This window comes from Macrobrachium rosenbergii, chromosome 13 (genome assembly GCF_040412425.1).
Source record: "Macrobrachium rosenbergii isolate ZJJX-2024 chromosome 13, ASM4041242v1, whole genome shotgun sequence".
Classification (NCBI taxonomy): domain Eukaryota; kingdom Metazoa; phylum Arthropoda; class Malacostraca; order Decapoda; family Palaemonidae; genus Macrobrachium; species Macrobrachium rosenbergii.
The window spans coordinates 28,761,413-28,768,912 of record NC_089753.1 but is presented as its reverse complement, the minus strand read 5'-3'; the positions used below and the strand labels follow the sequence as shown (position 1 = coordinate 28,768,912).

General features: G+C 36.5%; 1 protein-coding gene across 3 annotated transcripts in view; it reads left to right on the top strand.

The window, feature by feature from the left end:
- Nucleotides 1–7,500, top strand: part of LOC136845106 (glycine-rich protein 1-like) — a 154,546-nt gene that overhangs the window by 21,139 nt on the left and 125,907 nt on the right. For all 3 annotated transcript variants that reach the window (XR_010855070.1, XR_010855071.1, XM_067114937.1), the window contains exon 2: nucleotides 6,354–6,478. The gene's annotated coding sequence lies outside the window, so the exon portion shown is untranslated. The remainder of the gene's footprint in view (nucleotides 1–6,353; nucleotides 6,479–7,500) is intronic.

The window sequence follows — 7,500 nt, the reverse complement described above, 5'->3', positions numbered from 1 at the left end:
ATTATTTGCAAAGTGGGTCATTATTTAAGATTAAGTTTTTGCAGATATGATAACCTGACCGAAATCCCTGTCTTACGTTATATTTTATTATTATTATTATCATTATTATTGGGAAGATGTACCCTACTCATATGGAACAAGCCCACCAAAGGGGCCATTGACTTGAAATTCAAGCTTCCGAAGAATATTATGGTGTTCATTAGGAAGAAGTAAGAGGAAGTAAAGGGAAATACAGAAAGAAGAGGTACCACTTGTTAAAAAAGATAAATCGATAAATAGATACAGATAAAAATGCAATATTAGGGTAGTGATGCGTTGCATTTTCTCTGACAATACTGTATCTGCACTGTACTGTTGTAGAACGTTCTGTAGTAACCACTTTTCAGACCTCTATAGGTATACTGTATGGATCATACGCGACCAATAATTCTGACAAACCAACGTGATGATGGAGACTGCGGTTTCCTATAAAACTGAGAATCTTAACAGAAGAAGACCAGTAATGCATTAAGTCCCATATATTACAAACTCACCTTGCGGCACTCCTTCAATTCTTGTACCTGACTCCAAGGTTAACTTTCACTCGGCGGCCGTCTGCCTGAAAATGCGGTATTCTTGGGTAGCGCTTTCAAGCAGATCTGCATTGCTTGATGCGTTAAGACGCGATTGTCTTGCTTTCAGTCATTGAAAGCACAAAGTTTTGAAGGGTCCACTACTGTTTGGCAATCTCAAATGAATCAAGATAGTTTGTGGAAGCTTCTGTTTCATAGAAATGACATGAGATTCTGTTTCATAGAAATGACATGAGATTCTGTTTCATAGAAAGGGCATGAGATTCTGTTTCATAGAAATGACATGAGATTCTTTTTTATAGAGATGAAATGAGATTCCATTTCACAGAAATGACATGAGGTTCTATTTCATAGAAATGACATGAGATTCTGCTTTATAGAAGTGACATGAGATTCTGCTTTATAGAAGTGACATGAGATTCTGTTTTATAGAAATGACATGAGATCCTATCTCATAGAAATGACATGAGATTCTGCTTTATAGAAGTGACATGAGATTCTGTTTTATAGAAATGACGTGAGATCCTATTTCATAGAAATGACATGAGATTCTGTTTTATAGAAATGACATGAGCCCCCGCAGTGGGGGTAATGTCGTCAGTGCATTTCACAAGGTGCACTGTAGGCATTATTGAAGTGTATTTTTGCAGTGTCCTTTCGGCTCCTTAGCTGCACCCATTTTTTTTTATTAGCCTTTTACTTGACCTCCGTTCCAGCATTCTTTTTTTCAGTCTTGCTGCCCAACCTCTCTGTATTTCCCTTTAGAAAGAACACCATAATATTCTTTGGAAGCCTGAATTTCAAGCCAGTGGCCCCTTTGGTGGGTTTGTTCCATATGAATAGGCTTCATCTTCTAAATAATAATAATAATAATAATAATAAGAAGAAGAAGAAGAAGAAGAAGAAGAAGAAGAAGAAGAAGAAGAAGAAGAAGAATTTTCTTAGTATAATTTTAGATCCATGTACTTCATCTTTATTTTATGGGGCTCTTCATTTTGCTGTCCAGCCACTCCAACTCCCTCTTTGCACTGTTTCAAGCGCCGAAATAAATGCCGTAAGTGCCCACCTAGTTTTCGGCCCGACAGCCGAAATTTGAAGTACTTGTTAATGATAATATATTATACATGTTGCTCTTCTGAAAGAATGAGATATGAGATCTGAATAACAAATACAGCGCCCCATCATGACGTTCCTTTAATAATAATAATAATAATAATAATAATAATAATAATGAAGTTAACGGAACAATGTTAAGTTTAATTGTTCTAACTTCGTGTGCAGAAATACCAAAGAAAATAACATCACGTCGGCACATGTGAACGAGTCATCCCAACCTTGACTAATTTTTATTTGATTTGATTTTATTTTATTTTTTATTTTATTTTTTATTTTTTTTTTTTTGGACACCGTTGTATCTCCTCCACCTGTCAAGTGACTTGGAGGAAAATTTTCAGGAATTCCCCGGCTGTTTTTCCCCGAGAGTTGGGGATGGGGCCGTGTGAAGGGAAAACGCACAACAGGAGGAGGAGGAGGAGGAGGAGGAGGAGGAGGAGGAGGAAGATGAGCTTTGGGAAACGGGATTTGGGAAATCCTCGACTTCACTCAATTGGTTTCCTAGAGGTAACGCAAGAGAGAGAGAGAGTGAGACACTGAATTGGTTTCCTAGAGATAACGAAACACGAGAGAGAGAGAGAGAGAGAGAGAGAGAGAGAGAGAGAGAGAGAGAGAGAGAGAGAGAGAGACTGAATTGGTTTCCTAGAGATAACGAAACAGAGAGAGAGAGAGAGAGACTGAGTTGGTTTCCTAGAGATGACGAAAGAGAGAGAGATGGAGAGACACTCAATTGGTTTCCTAGAGATAACGAGAGAGAGAGAGAGACTTCTGTTATTCAGATGTTATGATGTGCAATGAGAGGGTGAGAGAGAAAGAGAGAAAGATTATTTTATCATTATTAAATCGAAATATTCAAAATACTCCTTGGATTGAGAGAGAGAGAGAGAGAGAGAGAGAGAGAGAGAGAAGACAATCTCGTAGGATTTGTGTTATCAGAAGGATGCACCAAAGGATATGGAACTAGACAGTTATCTGCTGTGACCTAAAGCATTTTATTTTCTAATCTACCCCTTATGGGGCCTACCGTCGTCAGTGCACCTCACGCGGTGCACTGTAGGCATTGCTTAAGGTTCTTTGCAGAGTCCCTTTGGCCCCCAGCTGCAACCTCTTTCATTCCTTTTACTGGACCTCCTTTCATATTCTCATTCTTTCCATCTTACTTCCCACCCTCTCTTAACAATTGTTGCACAGTGCAACTGCAAAAGACTATCTTCCTGCTGCACCTTTAAAACCTTTTTACTCTCAATTTCCCTTTCAGCGCTGAATGACCTCAGAGATCCCAGCTCTTGGCCGTTGGCCTGGATTTTATCTTCCAACCAACTCCAATTGGCTGATCTATAAACCTGATGTTTCAGCTCTTGGCCTCTGGCGTAGATTTTTATTTTCCAATTCCAATGTGGTGATCTATAAACCTGATGTTTCCAGTCACGAAACCATCCCTGGGAATGGAACGTATCCGCTGGGGATCTGAAGGTGACTCCAGTGCGGTGCTTCAATAACAAGACAACCTTGAGATGCTGTGATATTTGTAATCTAAAGCGGAATCAGTGAAGAGCGCTGAGCATATGGATGATGAAATGATTATAACTGGCAGTCCAGGCAAGAAATTAAAATTGTTCCGACGCGATATACAAACCGTTGGTCCTTTACATTAGATACCACTTTCAGCGTAGCTGGAAGTAATTCCTAATGTAAAGGACCTCGGGTTTGTATGGTTAGGAAAAATACAGTTTACTTTTAGAAAATTGTGATTTTTTGATTCTGTAAGACAATGCATTAAGAGCAGCAGAGTTTATGATAACAATTATTATTATTATTATTATTATTATTATTATTATTATTATTATTATTATTATTATTATATTATTATTATTATTATTTATTATTATATTATTATTATATTATTATTATTATTATTATATTCAGAAGAAGATGAAGAACCCTGTTCATATGGAACAAGCCCACCAAAGGGGCCACTGATTCGAAATTCAAGCTTCCAAAGAATATTATTATTATTATTATTATTATTATTATTATTATTATTATTATTATTATTATTATTACTGAGAAAATGAAGAACCCTATTCATATGGAACAAGCCAACCAAAGGGGCCACTGACTCGAAATTCGAGCTTCCAGAGAATATGGTGTGCATTAGGAAGAAGTAAGAGGAGATCAAGGGAAAATTTTAATGTATACCATAATAGAAAAAAACAGCTTGTCCTGCCTCACAGAAGTGCCTTCAAAGATATTCCCCCATCACCTCAAGTATTTTGGAGGTAATGTAGCCATTACGAACGATAATACAAAGACAATATTAAATTCCATCAAGTCACGTAAGAACTTTTCTATTGGTCAAACTGGAAAGTCATTAAAAAAAAGAATGAAATGCATAAAAGAAAATGCAGATGTGTACAGGTGAACAATGGCATTTTCTTTAATGGAAACACTTATTCCACCAACTAGACAGAGGCTAAATAAGATGGTTTATAAATATATAAATATATATATATATATATATATATATATATATATATATATATATATATATATATATATATATATATATATATATATATATATATATATATATATAATATATATATTTCTTATATTGTTATAAACCATCTTATTTAGCCTCTGTCCAGTTAATGGAAAGGGTGTTTCCATGAAAGAAAATGGCACTTTTCACCTGTAAACATCTGCATTTATTTTTATGTAGTTCCATTCTTTTCGTCTAATGACTCTCCAGTTTGACCAATATAAAAGTTCTTACGTGACTTGATGGAAAGTATATATATGAGATAGGAGGAATGTGTGTGTGAATACGCTTTATATATATGTATATATATATATAATATATATATATATACACATATATATATAAAGCGTATTCTTACACATTCCTATCCCACGTCGTACTGCTCGCCATCGAAAGCCACTCGACCCAAAAAATCGACTTTCAGCGCAACAAAGCGCCACTGAGTCGTGTATCAAAAAAAAGAACGAGAGCTGAATGAAGTGAATTAAGAAAAGGCCTCTCGCACACAAACCGACCGAAGGAGGCGGAGCAGAAGGACTTTTAAACCGGATGAATGCAGAAGGAGAGTTTTACCTTCGCCCTTTGTGAGAGAGGGGGCGACGACCTGAAATTCCTGGCTTCGACGGTTGGTGGCTGGAGGTTTGATTGCACAAGCACAGACTGCTGCTGCTGCTGCGAGAGAGAGAGAGAGAGAGAGAAAGAGAGAGAGAGAGATTATTTTATCATCATTAAATCGAAGTGTTCAGGAAATGGAGTGGAGGGAGAGGGAGAGAGAGAGAGAGAGAGAGAGATGATTTTGGCATTGTTAAATCGAAGCATTCAGAGTGGTAAGAGAGAGAGAGAGAGAGAGATTATTTTATCATCATTAAATCGAAATATTCAGAGTATACTCCTCATGGAATGGAGAGAGAGAGAGAGAGAGATTATTTTGGCATTAAAAGTCGAAGTATTCAGGAAATGAGAGAGAGAGAGAGAGAGAGAGAGAGAGAGAGAGAGAGAGAGAGAGAGAGAGATTATTTTATCATCATTAAATCGAAATATTCAGAGTATACTCTTCATGGAATGGAGAGAGAGAGAGAGAGAGATTATTTTTGCATTAAAAATCGAAGTGTTCAGAGTTCTTCGTGGATTGGAGAGAGAGGAAAGAGAAAGAGTAAGAACCGGACTTCCTTGAAACAAGTAAGATCCCTCTTTATCGCCCCCCCCCACCCCGGTTCTAACATCTCACGATTCCAGCTCGTGTTTGACTTTGCCTTCGACGAACAGAATCGTTTGGATAAGCCTTTTGTGAGCAATCATTTCCCAACTGACGTAAACAGTTCTTTTGAGTCTGGTGATTGCGTCATCCGGTACTTCGTGATGATTGCGTCATCCGGTACTCACTCTGTAGATACTGAATCTGGGACACTTCAGCTTTTGCGCAAAAATGCCTTTTCTCGTTGTCATGCAAATAATCAGTCATGGATATCGGCTTGGAACTGATTTGTATAATGGGTGATACACCTTATTCACAATATCCATTTTTAGTTTTGGTCCTGTAGTTGAAAGTTAGAGCTTATGGTAGACTTTTTGATATTCGAGAACCTAGAGAAGAGTATACGTGGAAAGGCCTCATGAGGATCACTCACTTTCCAAGTCTCTCTCTCTCTCTCTCTCTCTCTCTCTCTCTCTCTCTCTCTCTCTCACACACACACACACACACACACACGTGTGCACCTCTCTCCCTCTCACACCCACTCGTACACACCTACTCTCTCTCTCTCTCTCTCTCTCTCTCTCTCTCTCTCTCTCACACACACACACACACACACACACACACACACACACACACACACACACTCACACACACACTCACACATTCCACTTATCATGCCAACAGATTATATTTGATATCACGTAACTTTTTTTTTTTTTTTACAAATTCAGGTTTTTGTAAAAAAAAAAAATAAAAATACGAATTTTTTCAGTTATCTCTTATATAACGCTTTTTTCTTTTTACAAATTCAGAATTTTACAATAAAAACTATTGTTTCAGCTCCATCTCTCATACAACTTTTTATTTTTACAAATTCAGAATTTTATTTTAAAAAAAAAATTATTAACTCCATCTCTGATATTCGTTTCAGCTCGGGGCAAGACCAAATGTCCTTGAATGGCGCAAACTTTGTCGCTTCCAACTTGGACAATTTCTCCAAACGTCCAGAGGTCTCCAGGTGACACGACGGGGAAATAACAGACTGGGAAATAACAGGTAAGTGGAATTTTGATTTTGAAATTTATATATTACGAAGGCAGTCCGTACCAGGAACTTGATTCTAGGGTAATTTTATAGTAATCATTTGGATGAAAATAAATGTTTTAGTGATGTCGGGTAGATGATTCGTGATAGGAAACCACATGATACCACACAGTTCTGGAGCACGTTTTCGAAATTTGGTAAGAAGTATGTTTATATATATGTATATATTATATATATATATATATATATATATATATATATATATATATATATATATATATATATATATATATATATATATATAAAATCAACACACAATCACGTATGTATATATATATATATATATATATATAATCAATATAATATATATATATATATATAAAATCAACACACGTATGAATAGAAACACATTTATATATATATAATCAACATAATCAGTATGGAACAGAAATACATTTCTGACTCACATCAGGATTGAACCCAGGTCTTTCACTTGAAAGACGAGACTGCTACCTACCAAACCACACAAGTCATAAAAGAAGTTGGAACCTGGGTACCACTGTACCTAAGGCTTTATCTGGGCAGACTAACTTCTTGCGAATGAAAAGCTATCAATTGGTCACTGCTGAATAGAGAAGTATGGGAAAACGCGCTGGTATGCAAGCAGTTAGCCTGCCCAGGTAAAGCCTTCAGTACAGTGGTACTGAGGTTCCACCTTCTTTTATGACCTGTGTGGCTTGGTTGGCAGCGGTCTCGTCTTTCAATTGAAAGATCGTACATACATATGTATATATATATATATATATATATATATATATATATATATATATATATATATATATATATATATATATATATATATATATATATATATATATAGGGCAACGTCAGCAATTTACAGAGGAGGCGCGAGTCCTAGAGAAAGATTCTCTTCTTTTTAATTTTCCTTTTAATCTACAGTAGGAGAGAATTTTACTCATAGATGCAAGGGGGGCGTGGAGGGAAGGACCAACTCTTAGAGGGGGCGTGGTAAT